General features: G+C 48.2%; 1 long non-coding RNA gene across 1 annotated transcript; it reads right to left on the reverse strand.

Annotated features, from left to right (window-relative positions):
• Positions 1-2,276: 2,276 nt before the first annotated feature.
• On the reverse strand, positions 2,277-10,554 carry LOC116590677. Its single transcript, XR_004285701.1, has 3 exons — positions 10,240-10,554; positions 9,683-9,805; positions 2,277-2,311 (listed from the first exon to the last, which is right to left on the reverse strand). It is a non-coding gene; the product is annotated as an uncharacterized LOC116590677 (long non-coding RNA).
• Positions 10,555-13,935: the final 3,381 nt, after the last annotated feature.

The raw sequence follows: 13,935 nt of genomic DNA on the forward strand, positions 1-13,935 counted from the left end.
CCAAGATTGCTGGTGAATTTTCTGGGCCCCAACCCCATGCTAAGAAAAACAAGTCTGTATTTAGCGGGAAGGCAGGCTCACCCCACCCTGCTGTTTGGTTTCCCAAGGGAGGTGTTCCTGCTTCCCTCTCTCTTTTTGACTCCTGCTCCACTTCCTTCGTTTGGAGGACTTCCTCCCCCTTGGGTCAGGCCTCACTGACCTTCTGTCAGCACCTCCTCTGAGGGCCAGGGCCTGGGCGGGAAGCCTGGGAAAGCTGCCCCCGGCTGCTCTTCTGGGGGACTGGAGCCAAGCCTGGGGCAGTCTGCTTTGAGGCTGGTGCGAGCTTGGGAGTGGGGAGGGTAAGACCTCCAGGCAGACACAGGGCCAGGTCCTGTTCTGGGATCAGCTCTTGTCACCCAGAAAGCCACAGGGCCTGGGAAAGGTCCCCATAGGCCTGCCTCTGACCCAGCCCCGTCTCACATGATGAGATGCAGACCCTTCAGGGATCCCCAGGCGCACACATACACGCACAGAACTCACGACTAATGCCAACAGCAGAGACCTACTAAAGCTGCTTAAAACTCTGGAATGTTGTATTTATAGATATCATCTTTGTTTTATCTTTTTTTTTTTTTAGATTTTAACTTCCAAAGTTTGTTTATCCAGTGCTTTTCCTCCTTCCTTCCTCCCTTCCTTCCTTCTTCTCTCTTTCTCCAAGAGATGTTTGTTGACCATTTAGTCAAGTTATATACCCATGTGGGACAAACTAGGCCCCTGTTACAGTGCCACGTGGAGAGAGTGGGGGTAAAGTTGACATTTTCCTCTGTCCCACACCTGCCCCAGCCTGGCCCTGGGGTCATCTGTCCGGCAGGCTGTGTGGCTGGATCTCACGGTTCCCATCATAGTTCTGTGCTAAGGTCAGTTGTTCAGACTGTCCCCCCAGGCTGACAAGGTAGAAGGCGACTCCCAACAGGGCCAGCCTCCTGGATCAGTATCTATTGGATGTGAGCCCCTCCTTGGTTATCTATGAGAAGAGCAGCCTCACCCACACAGTTGTTGCCAATGGCGGTCTTTCTTTAGGGCTGAGTTTTGTCCTCCCCTTATAAGGACTCTTAGATGGCACCTCTCACTGGAGTGATAGGTGCCTTCCCTTTCCTTCAAACTCAGGACAGTTGAGCCTGAGGAAGAACTTGCTGGAAAATGGGGAGAGGCATAGCAAGAGGGCCCTGGAGACAAAAGTGGATGCGGGCTCAATGCCCCCCACTGCTCAGGGGCCTGGTTTGCTGGGATGGGGCCAGAGGCAACTCTTCTTGTAAAAGCCCATGAACTCCCTGGCAGGAGGCCTCTGCCTGCAGAAATGCCCTCACAGTCCACATACCATGAACACACTTATACTCACCACCTCCCCATCATGGACACACTTCCACAGTGCAGCCTCACACATCCTATCCCCCACTTGACTCCTACCCTTCTCCACCACTCCCACCATGCCTAGCAAGGATCTTAAAAATCCAGTCATTTTATAGATTGGAAGACAGGCAGTGGGAGGAGAGGCCTCCCCAAGGCTGCCTAGGAGGTGTGGCCAAGCCAGAGCAGGAACCCAGGTCTCTACATGCTTCAGGGAGCTGTGTGTGGTAGAAATACAACACCCCATTTCCTCTCCCCAACCTGTGTGACCTTGGGCAGGTCACTTAGCCTCTCTGAGCGGACAGTCTTCATCTATGAAATGATAGCACCCACTTCAGGGGGCTTTTTTGAGGAGTCATGGGGTATGAGCACTTCCCTTGCAAGCTTCAAAGATGGTGAGGGAATGTAGACAGTCCGAATTCTGTCCATTTTCCTTCTTTTGAAGTTCTTCTGCAAGTTACATTAGGAATACATGTTGCAAATATTTTTTCCTGTTAGGTTTTTATTTTTTTAATTAATTTATTTATTTTCAGAAAAACAGTATTCATTATTTTTTCACCACACCCAGTGCTCCATGCAATCCGTGCCCTCTCCCACCCCACTGCCACTTCAAACCCCTCAGATTGCTTTTCAGAGTCCATAGTCTCTCATGATTCACCTCCCCTTCCAATTTACCCCAACTCCCTTCTTCTCTTTAACACCCCTTGTCCTCCATGATATTTGTTATGCTCCACAAATAAGTGAAACCATATGATAATTGACTCTCTCTGCTTGACTTATTTCACTCAGCATAATCTCTTCCAGTCCCGTCCATGTTGCTACAAAAGTTGGGTATTCATGCTTTCTGATGGAGGCATAATACTCCATAGTGTATATGGACCACATCTTCCTTATCCATTCGTCCGTTGAAGGGCATCTTGGAAACCTGTTAGGTTTTTAAATATTTTTTAGCGCTATTGTTTATTACATAGAAGTTTATGATTTGAATGTAGTTAAATATATCCATCTTTACATCTTACATATTACGTCTTTCTTACAAGAAGAGCTGCCTCTGACCTCAGAGGGGTCTTTTTTGTTTCCTGCCTCATGATATAAGTGAGGAGCATTTTATAAATGACAGATTCCTCAGACAAACCGCAGAAAAGATAAATAGATCTTTAAAATATGAAAACAGCCTACAAATTCTCTCATAATAAAACAAATGCTGAGCTATCATTTTTCACATTATCAGATTAGCAAAAATCTGGTATTGATAACATAATCACATTGGTGAAGTTGTTGGGAAACAAGCACTCTAATACTTTCCTGGTAGAAGTATAAATTGGTATAACCTTCATCAAGGGCAATTTTGCTATATTTGGAAAAATTAAAAATGCACAGACCATTTGACATAACAATTCTACTCCTAGGCATTTACCCTCAGATATTACACATGTATGAAATGACACATGCACAGGGTTGTTCATGATAGCCTTATTTGTAACAGCAAAGGAAACAACTTAAATCTGTTTTTTTTTTCATTCAGTGGATTACCACATAATAGTAACAAAGAATAAGCAAGATTTTTTTTTTATGAACTGATATAAAAAAAATCTCTATATTGTTTGGTGAAAAAAGCAAGGTGTGGAACCAAGTATATATGTTAACATGTAACACTCTCACCCCCACGATGGAAACAGACCTCTACATTGTGGGAACAGATCCCACAGGTCACTGTTGTTAGGGATGGGGCTCACTCCATGCTGAGGATACTCAGAAAATGTAATATACAGCGAGCTCTTTGGCATTATCCTATAGCAAGAGGTTAAGGACCCAGCTCGCAAAGTGGTGAAAATGAGAACCAAGACTTCCCAGAGCTGAGGGACATCTGGAAAGAACCAGACACAACCATGAGAAGTAGCACGTTATTATATTTCCATATATTGTATTTCCATTAAGTTAAATGAGTGGAATCACTTGAAAGCTGAGTGGAAGAAGCCTAATGACCAAACGTTTTTGGCCATTCTGTGTAAGTGGGAATCAAGTATTGCTAAAGAGAGACAAAGAAGTAAGGCTCACAAACCTAGTGGCCCAGACCAGTCCTAAAACCACAATTTGAGTTAGTCAATTAAAAAAAAATTAAGTGAAGGGGCACCTGGGTGGCTCAGTAGGTTAAGTACCTGCCTTCGGCTCAGGTCATGATCTCAGAGTCCTGGGATCGAGCCCCACATCAGGCTCCCTGCTCAGTGAAGAGTCTGTTTCTCTCTCTGTCTCGTCTGCTCCTCCCCCTGCTTGTGCTCTCTCTCTCTCTGTCAAATAAATAAAGTCTTTTAAAAAAATCAAGTCAATTTTTATAATAAGAATTATGATTGAGATATTCCTATTCCTACCAGATCAATAGCTACTGCTTATTAATATTTTTACTTGTGATAACCTATGCTTTGCAAGACCACACACAAAAAAAATCCATTATTTTGTCACTTTAATTAAAATCTATTCTTCTTGCTTCTTTTGTTGGATATATACATTTCATATTTGTATGTGACCCCATGAAATAAGGCTCAGATTAGTCATTTTATTGCTTTAAATGACAACTTAAGTCTTATTTAATGAAGGACTGTAATATAGCTTTTCCTTTTTATAAAACTTGTGATTAGATGTATATTCTGAAATTGAATAAAACAAAATAATAATCAGGTAGTAAAAAGAGAGCAACCATTTGTATTAAAAAGGGGGAAGAATACCCTTATGGATTATTATATTTGTGCTCTTATGTAAAACTTTATACACAGATTATATATAATATTATATACAAAGGTATAACCTCTAGAAGAATTCACAAGTAACTAATAAGAGTAAATACTTGCTGGAGAGCAAATGGAGATTTTTCTCCATGTATCTTTTCATACTTTAACATTTTTGAAACATGTGACTGTTACTTCACCATTCAAAAAATGTAAACATGCAGCATAAAAATAGTGACAGATTCCTGAAACCCAGTTCAGAAGATCAAGCCATACTCTCAGGAATTGGACCTGTAGCTTTGGTTAACCAAGATCGTCTTAGCGGAGACCTGGCCTGTCATGGAAGATCCCTAAGAATCCGCAGAGCCTTTAGACCTCGGAGTTAAGGTCCCATGGCTTATGCTGCGCCACCTGGTGGCCTCAGTCAGACAAGAGTCCAAAGCACCCCTCTAAAAAATCTGTAAGGATGCTCTGCAGATACAGAAGAGGGACGGTAACATGGCATTGTGCCCACAGGCTGGATGGCTCCAGGGAGCACACAGCTGTGTGTCAGGGTCTTGACTGGAAAGAGGCGTGGCTTCCCAGATTTCTAGAACCTCTATGTCCCAAGGAGCCACCAGAGGCAGGCTGCAGGAGCACACAGAGCATGGATTTTAAAGTTAGGCCTGAGTTCAAACCCTGATGCCACTATTTGCTAGCCTTGTCATCTCACATGGCTTAACCTTCTAGGTCCTCAGTTTTCTCATCTGCCAAATGGGTACAGATATAGCTCAGATAAAGTTTGCACACAAACCTAGAAAAATGCCTCTGCATAGCAAGAATTTGATAAATGTTAATTCTCTTCCCCTTTGTTACTTCTTCATAAAATTTACTCCCCCTGACCAAAAGAGGGTAGTCTGACTCCTGGGAGCTTACTGTGACCACATTGCCGGGAGGATTCAACATTGGAAAGGCTGAGGGAAAAGAAATCTCTGTGCCTCTGGTCTTGCTAAACACTTTGCTTCCTTCTTTCCACCTTCTTGCTTTTTAACTACCAAGGAATAAATTCTGGCCTAGCTGGTGAGGGGAGGGAACTCAGGAGGTGTCCCAGATTCCCACAGGCAGGCCTGATCCACTTCCAGTCATTCCCCCGGGAGGCCTGCACACTCCATTAAGCACTTCCTCTGGCCAGGGAACAAGGCCCAATCCCCATCTTCAGGGAGCACCCAGTCTGAGGAGAGAGCCAAACAGAGCAAAAAATTACAGTGAATGTGCAGGAGGGTGAGGGCACCCAGAGAGGCACTGATGAAAATACTAAGTTGGTCATTTGCTCTTTTGGGTTGAGATACTGTTTCTAGAGGCTCCTGATAATATTGAACTAAAGAGCCCACTAGCCTCTTTCCCCTTAATTCAGAGTAGCATTTTAGCATTCCTCCCAGGTCTTCTCAAAGATGGCAGAGCCCCAGGGAGATGAGACATTAGATTGAAAACATGTTGTTTGAGGCTGTGGGTAGGAATGTTCCGAGAACAAGGCAAAGCAGCCTGGGAGGGGTGAATACTGGGTTCCAAGCTGTCTGGCAGGGGGAAGACGCCAGCCTGCCCGGAGGAAGGGCCTCATCAGAGGAAAGTGGGTAATACCAAGGTCACCTGTGCCACACTTCTGCCCTGGCTGTTCTCCGTACTCGTGGCGGCAGAGGACCTTCCAGAAGTCAGACACTACGGGAAAAGAATCCTAACCTTAGGCATCACCTCATTCACAAGTGAAGAAACAGAGGACCAGCAAGGGGAGGGTTTTGCCCCAGTCCCAGGTGGATGACCGTGACCTGCACCTTGAGTCTTCTCCCCATTGTGTGATGGAAAGCACTGGGGCTTTGGAGCCAGATAGGACTGGATTTTGACTAGGGCTCTGCTGTTCATTCATTTGCTAAGTGGTCTTAAAAAGTTCATTCTCCCCTCTGAGCCTCGGTATTCCTCATAGGTAAAACAGAGACAATAGTTCTTCCTTGGGATTTTATAAAGACTAAAGAGAATATCTGCAAATCGCCCTGCAAATCCCGCACATACCGTCACAGGCACAGGACAGGTGGGACCACTGTTGCTGGTGCTTCTCCCATCCAACTACACCTGGCACAGATAGGTAGGAAGAGAGCCCGCTTTGCACGTGGCGAAGGTCATGGTAGAGTCATGGGGGTCAGGTTGGGTGGGGGGGGTGCAGGTGTGCCTCATGGCTGGGTGGTGAGACTTGCTAACTAACCTGCCTTGCATGCAGGCGATGGTAGGGAGGCCACACGCCCAGCGCACAGGGTGGGGAAACCCAGGAGAAAGCATGGTGGAAGTAAGGATAAGGGGTGTGGCTCCTTATTCATATTAAGGCACCTGCCAACAGCATGGCAGTCAGCAGAGCAGTTGCCAGGGGCAAAAATACTACAAGGAGTCTCTATCCCCCTCTTCCTTCTGCTCCAGTTTCCTCATTTATGTTTTTATTCGTGTTACTGTATGACATCAGTGAGAAGCATCATTGGAGCAGCGGGAACAACGGTCTGAGTGTAACGTAACGCACGCTTATGATACTAGCTCACACGCATCTGCTCGTCTCCTCTAATCCGCACAGCCTCGCAAGGAACATGTTGTCCTCCCCATTTACAAGAGGGAAAACCTGAGGTTCAGTTCCTTGCCAAAAGTCACCTGATCAAAGAAGGTGCAAGAACTGAGCTTCAAACCCAGAGGACTGGCCCGACCTCAAATGCAGTGTTTGCACACTTGAGGCTGACATCTCCTGCCTGGGTAGGAAGGTTCTTTCCAGGGAAGAGGGGCAGCTATGCACAAGGGCTCGCAGGTTTGGGAGTCTGGACTCCTGAGGATGAATGGGTGCATGCTTGGAGTAGGGGAGCCTCAGTTGCTCCCCAGACAGTTTGCGCTGGAGGCAGCCCTGGAGGAGTAGAGGGCATCCCAGCAGCAGAACAAGGGAAATAGTACCGCCCAGCGGGAAAGGGGAAGAGAATGAGGGAGACATTAGGTCCTTCCTGATATCTGTTGCGTTTCTCTTGGCAATGACCTCAGTTCATCCCCCATTAGTTTTGGAAGAAGCAGGCTCTATGGCTCTGGGTCTCCGGCCTCAACAGATCACTCTAATCCATCCCCAGTCCCCAGCAAAACACATGGAGAGGGTTCTCGGGGTCTTCAGAAAGAAGCTGCCCCACTTCTCTGAGAAAGCTTCCGTGGGTAACTTTTCTATCTGGTGTTTACGCCTCAGGCTCCTGTTTTTAAAAACTTCCCACATAGGAAAGGCGGGAGGCCACAGGGCCCTGTAATACCACCACACCGGACCCCTGGCCATGGCTAAAGTGGCAAGAACCCAGCAGAGACCAGAGCAGTAGGGTAAACAGACACCACCACAGCCGCTCGCCTCACTCCTGGCCCAGGAGAGTCAGCCAGGCGCCCAGGCCAAGGCCCTGGGTATTTTCAGCCTGTGGCAGCATCAGCAAGGTCTGAAAGGCATCAGCCATATTGTATTTCATGTGACCCAGGCACTGGGCCAGCGAGAGGGCCATGGAGAGCCAGCCTTTCGTCCTTGCCTCAAGCCTGGGCCCCATCTCCCTTTCTGCTGGTTTCCAGAGCCAGACCCAGGCAGAGGCATGTGGGAGGGGCTCTGGCCAGGTCCACTGAGCACCGGAAACAGATGGCAAGAGGGATGCACAACTCCCGAGACCGGGCTTGGGCAACCCAGCAGCCCTACTCCCTACCCATCCCCTCCATAAACATCATGGGAAGTGTTTCTCTCTGGGCACTGCACAAGGGGTGGGTGACTCACTGTCCCGGTTTGCCTTGGATGCTTGTGGGATTAGCACTGCAAGTCCTGTGTCCCATGAAGTCCCTTGGTCCTGGGCAGGTCAGGACTCCTTTTTGAAGATGCAGAAGTTGAGGCCCAGGAAAGGCCAGACCTTTGCCCAGGTTCTTGCAGCTAGAAGAGGAGGAGCTGGCACTGGACCCCCAATCTGTCCAATGCTTCCTGCCCCCTCCCCAAGCCAGGCCTGCTTCCGGCTGGTACAGCTGAGTCCAGGAGCCCTGACTGGTCTTCCTCCTCCAGAACCCTCCCATCCTGGCCTCCCCTCAGCTTTTCATTATTTTATTTTTCTCGAGATGGCATCAGAATCACCTGCAGGGCTCGTTAAAGCAGATCGTTAGGTCCCACTCCCAGAGTCTGTGATTCAGCAGGTCTGGAGTAGGGCCTGAGAACCTGCATTTCTAACAGACCCCAGGGGATGCGTGAGAATAGCTGATGTATATCCCAGCTCCCATAAAGTCTCACAAACCCTCTGGACCTCCCCATGGCTCACCGAATAAAGGCCCAGGTCTGCATTCAAGACCTCAGGGATCCAATTTCCATGGTCAGCTCAGCTCCCCTCCACACCAGGCCCCTGCCCTGCCGGACTCCTCCTGGCTCTGTGTCTTTGCTCAAGCAGCTCCTGGCCTGGCCCCCACGGCCCCTCCACAAACACAAATCCCCTTAAAGAAGCTGAAACTCTTGATTTCGGCTCAGGTCATGATTCATCAGGAGATGGAGCCCCGCATGGGACTCTGCACTCACTGGGAGTTACCTGTCCCTTTCCCACTGCCCCTCTCCTGATCTCTCTCTCTCAAATAAATAAATAAATCTTAAGGGAAAAAAAAAAAAAAGATGCTGCCTATTTGTAATGTCCTCTCCTCCAGACACCCCCAGAGCTCCCGTCAGGCCTGAGGAAAGACTCTCCCCCACCACACACACACACCCTCAGCTCACAGCTTAGCTCCTATTTCATCCTGCCCTGCAAACAGCTGTACCTGTCACTGGTCTGTGGACTTCCTGAGGACATGGACTTTTGTCATCTTTGTCTACCTCTGTTTGTTAAATGCATGTGACCCCAGAAGACAGAACCAGGATGACGAATCGATCTTCAGGGAGACCAGATTAAGAAAGAACTTGTAATAAAGCGAACGGTTTGACACCAGCTCTTGAAGTCCCACCGGCAGAGTGTGAGCTCCCTGTTGCCTCTGGGTTCCCTCAGTGAGGCTGAATGAGCATCTACAAAGTTGCTCAAGTCCCTGGTTAGGCAGGTACTGATCACTCCAACCTCCTTCTCAAGCCCCTCTCTTCCCAGGGCAGCCCGCCAAGCCCACTCTTCCACATTCTAGGCCGTCTCGAGACTCCATAGGCTGGCTGGCACTTACCAGAGGAGAGTGATGGTAGGCAAGCATGAGTTTATGTCCGTGGCCTTCACTGTCTGATTATAAGACATGACAAGTGGTGAGAGACCCTACTTCAAGCCAACAAACCTCCCTCTTTTGATTATGGCCTCCTCAGAATGATTAACCCTTCTTTGATGCACCTGTACCCACTTCCTTCACCTCATCCACACCTGTGCCTCCAGCTTCAAGGGTTCGCAGCAGCTTATCTATGAGTAAGCTGAATATCTATAGGTTTGCTCCCTCTGGGGCTCTTGGGGATCAGTGCCTAGCACCACACCAGGCGTGTCTGAACTCTCAGTCAGTATATACTTACGTCCCATGCCTGCTCAAACCCTTTCCCCACCCATGATGCCTTACCAAGTACACACCCGTGGATGAATGTCCTCTTGCCCTTTCCCATCTGCGCCTGGGAAACATCCTATACAACCCATTCCAGTCAAGGAGACTGGGACTGAGGCTTCCTGCCCCTGCCATCCCTGGGGAAAATTTTACTGTTTGAATCAGACAAGTTTGAAAGACTCACTTGATTGCATTTTGGCTAAGTAAACTGTTGTAGTGCTTTTTGTTCATTTTTTGGTTTGTTGGTTGGTTGGTTAGTTGGTTGAAGAGGAAAGAGGAGGATTTTCTGGAGTCTAGACTCACGGCTTGGTGGGGCCTATCCAGGAGCAGCACTGATTGTAAGAGTTGGGTGAGGTCTGCTATTTGTACCATTCAAGACAACCCTCCCTGGCCTCCTACCCCATCAGGAAGTGCCCATCAGTCAGCTTGAAAGGCAGCAACTTGGTTGATTGGAATGGCCTGAGAAAGCCGTGACCCAGGGGACCCAGCTGGAGAACACCCGGGTCTCAGCTCGCCTTCTGCCAACCTCCAGATCTCATAAACATTCTCATTTCCACTCCTTCCTGGGGCTGGCTGAGGTCATGACCTTCTGAAAGAACACACAGTCAGCTGGCCCAACTGAAATCTCCCCTCCCCGTGTGTGAAAGGAGATACGTCCAACTGTGAACACATACAGCCCACATCCTTATGACTCAGCAGATGTAGCTGTCCTCAACCCTGTCCCCTGGAATGTCAAACAGACCAGCCTCAGAGATCTGACAGCATCAGAACAGATGCAGCCAAGCCTGGGCCCAGAGACACTTGCCCCATGAGTCCTTTGGGACAATATCCAGACATCCAGATATACCCACACAGAGATGGATGCACACACCCATACACACCTAGACACACAAGCAGATGCACACATACAGAAAACTCAGACATATCCAGTGATATGTGTACACACACACATCTAAATACACCCACAAGGAAACATGCACACACACAGATACCTGGGAACACCCAGAAACACACACCCATGTGTACACACACACACACACACACACTCTCTCTCTCTCTCTCTCTCTCTCTCTCTTCCAAAGGACTGAGTCAGAGTCATATCTGTCCTCCATGCTTAACCTTGAATGCTTCTCCAACTCTAACAGGTGGCTACCAGCTCTTTGGTAACTTTCCAAAGTCCAGTCATGGAAAGGCATAAGGACAAGAAATCAGAACACAGATCCATACCTTCTTTTCCCTTCTCTTACAGAAACTTATCCATCCTTTAAGGTCAGATGAAAGTCTGATGCACAGTAGGCCTTCAACACCATTGTGCACTGGACTATGTCCATGAGGGCTGGCCATGCTGGGAGAAGATGGCTGCCCATTCTCCAGTCCTCAGAGCTCTGTTTTGGCTTCTTGCTGAGGTCCTCCATCTACACTTGCCATTTTGGATCAACCAAGGAAAGACAATCTCTTCATTAGCTCCTTCCATTAATACCTACTAAGCCCCCACAGACACTACACAGAAAACAGCAAATGGAGAGTCCCAGTCCTGCTCCTATGAAGTGTATGGCATGCCATAGGAGACAGACATCAAAACCTCAAGTAATTATTTTTTTTAGGATTTTATGTATTTATTTGTCAGAGAGTGAGAAAGCACAGGCAGGGGGAGCAGCAGGCAGAGGGAGAAACAGGCTCCTGGCTGAACAGGGAGCCTGATGGGGGACTCGATCCCAGGACTCTGGGATCACAGACCGAGGTGAAGGTATATGGTTAACCGACTGAGCGACCCAGGCGTCCCTCAAGTGATTCTTGAAGTAAGTCGTTGTTATGTACTGAATGTGTCTCCCTCCGTTCCCCCTGAAATTCATATGTTGAAGTCCTAAGCTCCAAAACCTTCGACTGACCCTGTATTTGAAGGTACATAACCCTTGTAAAGAGGTAATTAAGGTAAGACGAGGTCAGATGAGGGTTCCTAATCCACTATGACTGGAGTTGCAAGGTTAGGACACAGACATGCAGGGGGAAGGCCAATGAGAGAGGCCTTAGAAGAAGCCAACCCATCTGACAACTTGATCTTGGACTTCTGGCATCTAGAACTATGAGAAAATGAAGTTGAGTTGTTTAAGCCCACACCAGTCTGTGGTACTTTCTTATGGAAGTCCCAGAAAACTAATGCAATATTTAATTAAAATGAATGAGTGTCGTGAAGGTGTAACATGAGGTAATAGAACCCGGACCAAAGCTCTACTGGAAGGGGGGAGGGTCACAGGAAGTGTCATTTAAACTAGGACCTAAAAAATTAGACATTAACTCCCAAAAGGTAGAAAGTAGGTGGGGCTTGGACAGAGGACAAATGATCTGGTCCAGAAGCAATCGAGAAGCGTTTTGATGCCTGTGAGGAACACAGTGAGCAAAGGGCTCAAAGGCTAAAGCAACAGGCATGGGCCCGATCACGAGGCACATTCTGTGCCATGTTCAGGATTCTGGGATTCAAGATAAGAGACAAGAGAAAGGGGAGATACAGAGGATTCGTTTTTACTTAAAGAAATGTTTCTGGGGCTACCTGGCTGACTCAGTCGGTGGAGCATGCAACTCTTGATCTTGGGGTCGTGAGTTCAGTCCCCACGTTAGGTGGAGAGATAGGAAGGAAGGGAAGGAGAGAGGGTTGGATGGGGGAAGGAACTGCTTTTTAGCTAAAGACACAAACCACCATTACTTTTTAAAAAGACGTGAGCTGAGCACTGGTGGCTTTGCACCCAGCCATCGAGTGAGCGAGATGGCTTGCCAGTCTATGACTGCCAAAGGAGATCCGTGGAGAAGGAAGGAGGCACAAGTTCAAACTTCCCGGCTGTCTCCCTTTCTCCCCATGTCAGTGCAGGTCCTCTGGGAAGCAGATGCCAGGACAGAATCAGAGGTGCAGGAGATCTGGGTGAGAGGTCACCTAGGAAAGATGAAGGGCAAGGGAGCAGGAGTGGGCATGGGGGAGTTTCAGACCACTAAGAGGTCTGACCCCAAAGACAAGAGACAGGGAAGGAAGGAGGGTTGGATAGGAAGGGGCTCAGATTGCCGTGCAGCTCTGAGAGGGTCTCAGCCAGGGGCTGGTGAGTCCCAGAACAAGGATTAGTGGGTCCCACACTGGATTAGAGGGCCCTGGTTCTAGAACCTACCATTCCCCTCATCTGGCCCCCAGCCCTGCCATGTTCAGTCACTGGCTCAGTCATCAGCCTGGGGAGAGAATGGTCTGGTGTGAATGGTCTGGTGGATCCTAAAGGTGCTGGGGAGCGGGGGTCTGGCCCCTAATGGTGCTCTTTCCTACAGGCTGTCCCTGAAGGAGAGAGCCTTGTGGCCACCTCTGCACCACCCACATTTCTCTCTTTCTCTCCTCCCTTCGTTCCTCCCATCACTCCCTCCACCCTGCCTTTCCTCCTCAGATCTTTAGTAATCATACCACATGTTCTGAATGAAAACACAAAGCAGAACACTCAGTGCCTGTTTCTGCTTCTGGCCTCCCAGCAGACCCCCTCCAGAGAGGGGAGAGCTGGGTGGCCAGCAGAGAGCCTCGGACACCAGTGTGGGGGGAAAGGCGCTCGTGCTCCCCGCTGTGTTTAGTAGATCTTTGTTGAGTGTGCAGAATCAGGCATCACACGGGCTTGTCGGAGCAGAAGAGCTGAGCAAGAGCTGCATCCAGCCCCCAGGGGCCTTCTACCAAGAGTCTAAGCCACCAGCGTTTGATGCCATCATTGGCCATGGTCTTTCTTTTTTAGCACTTCTTCAAAGTTGACTATGGTCCTAGAGTGCAGTTAAATTATGTAAATAATAAATCCCTTAGGTTTGCCAAGTTCTTCAAAGCTGACAAATCTCCTTTGCAGAATTGGTTTCAACAAGGCGCTCATGACCATTTCACATATTAAAAAAAAAAAAAAAAAAAAAAAAGACCAAAGTCCAGGGGCACCTGGCTGGCTCAGTTAGTAGAGCATGTGGCTCTTGATCTTGGGGTCATGAGTCAAGCCCCACGTTGGGTATAGAGATTACTTAAATAAATGAAATTTAAAAAAAAAAATAAAGGCCCATAAAAATTGAATGACAAGGGACACCTGGGTGGCTCAGTGGGTTAAGCCTCTGCCTTCGCCTCAGGTCATGATCTCAGGGTCCTGGGATAGAACCCTACATCGGGCTCTCTGCTCAGCGGGGAGCCTGCTTCCCTCCTCTCTCTGCCTGCCTCTCTGCCTACTTGTGATCTCTCAAGTTTATTCCTCCCTGCTTAAAAAAAAAAATAAAATTGAATAACAAGATCAAG

The sequence above is a fragment of the Mustela erminea genome, chromosome 5 (assembly GCF_009829155.1).
Source record: "Mustela erminea isolate mMusErm1 chromosome 5, mMusErm1.Pri, whole genome shotgun sequence".
Taxonomy (NCBI): domain Eukaryota; kingdom Metazoa; phylum Chordata; class Mammalia; order Carnivora; family Mustelidae; genus Mustela; species Mustela erminea.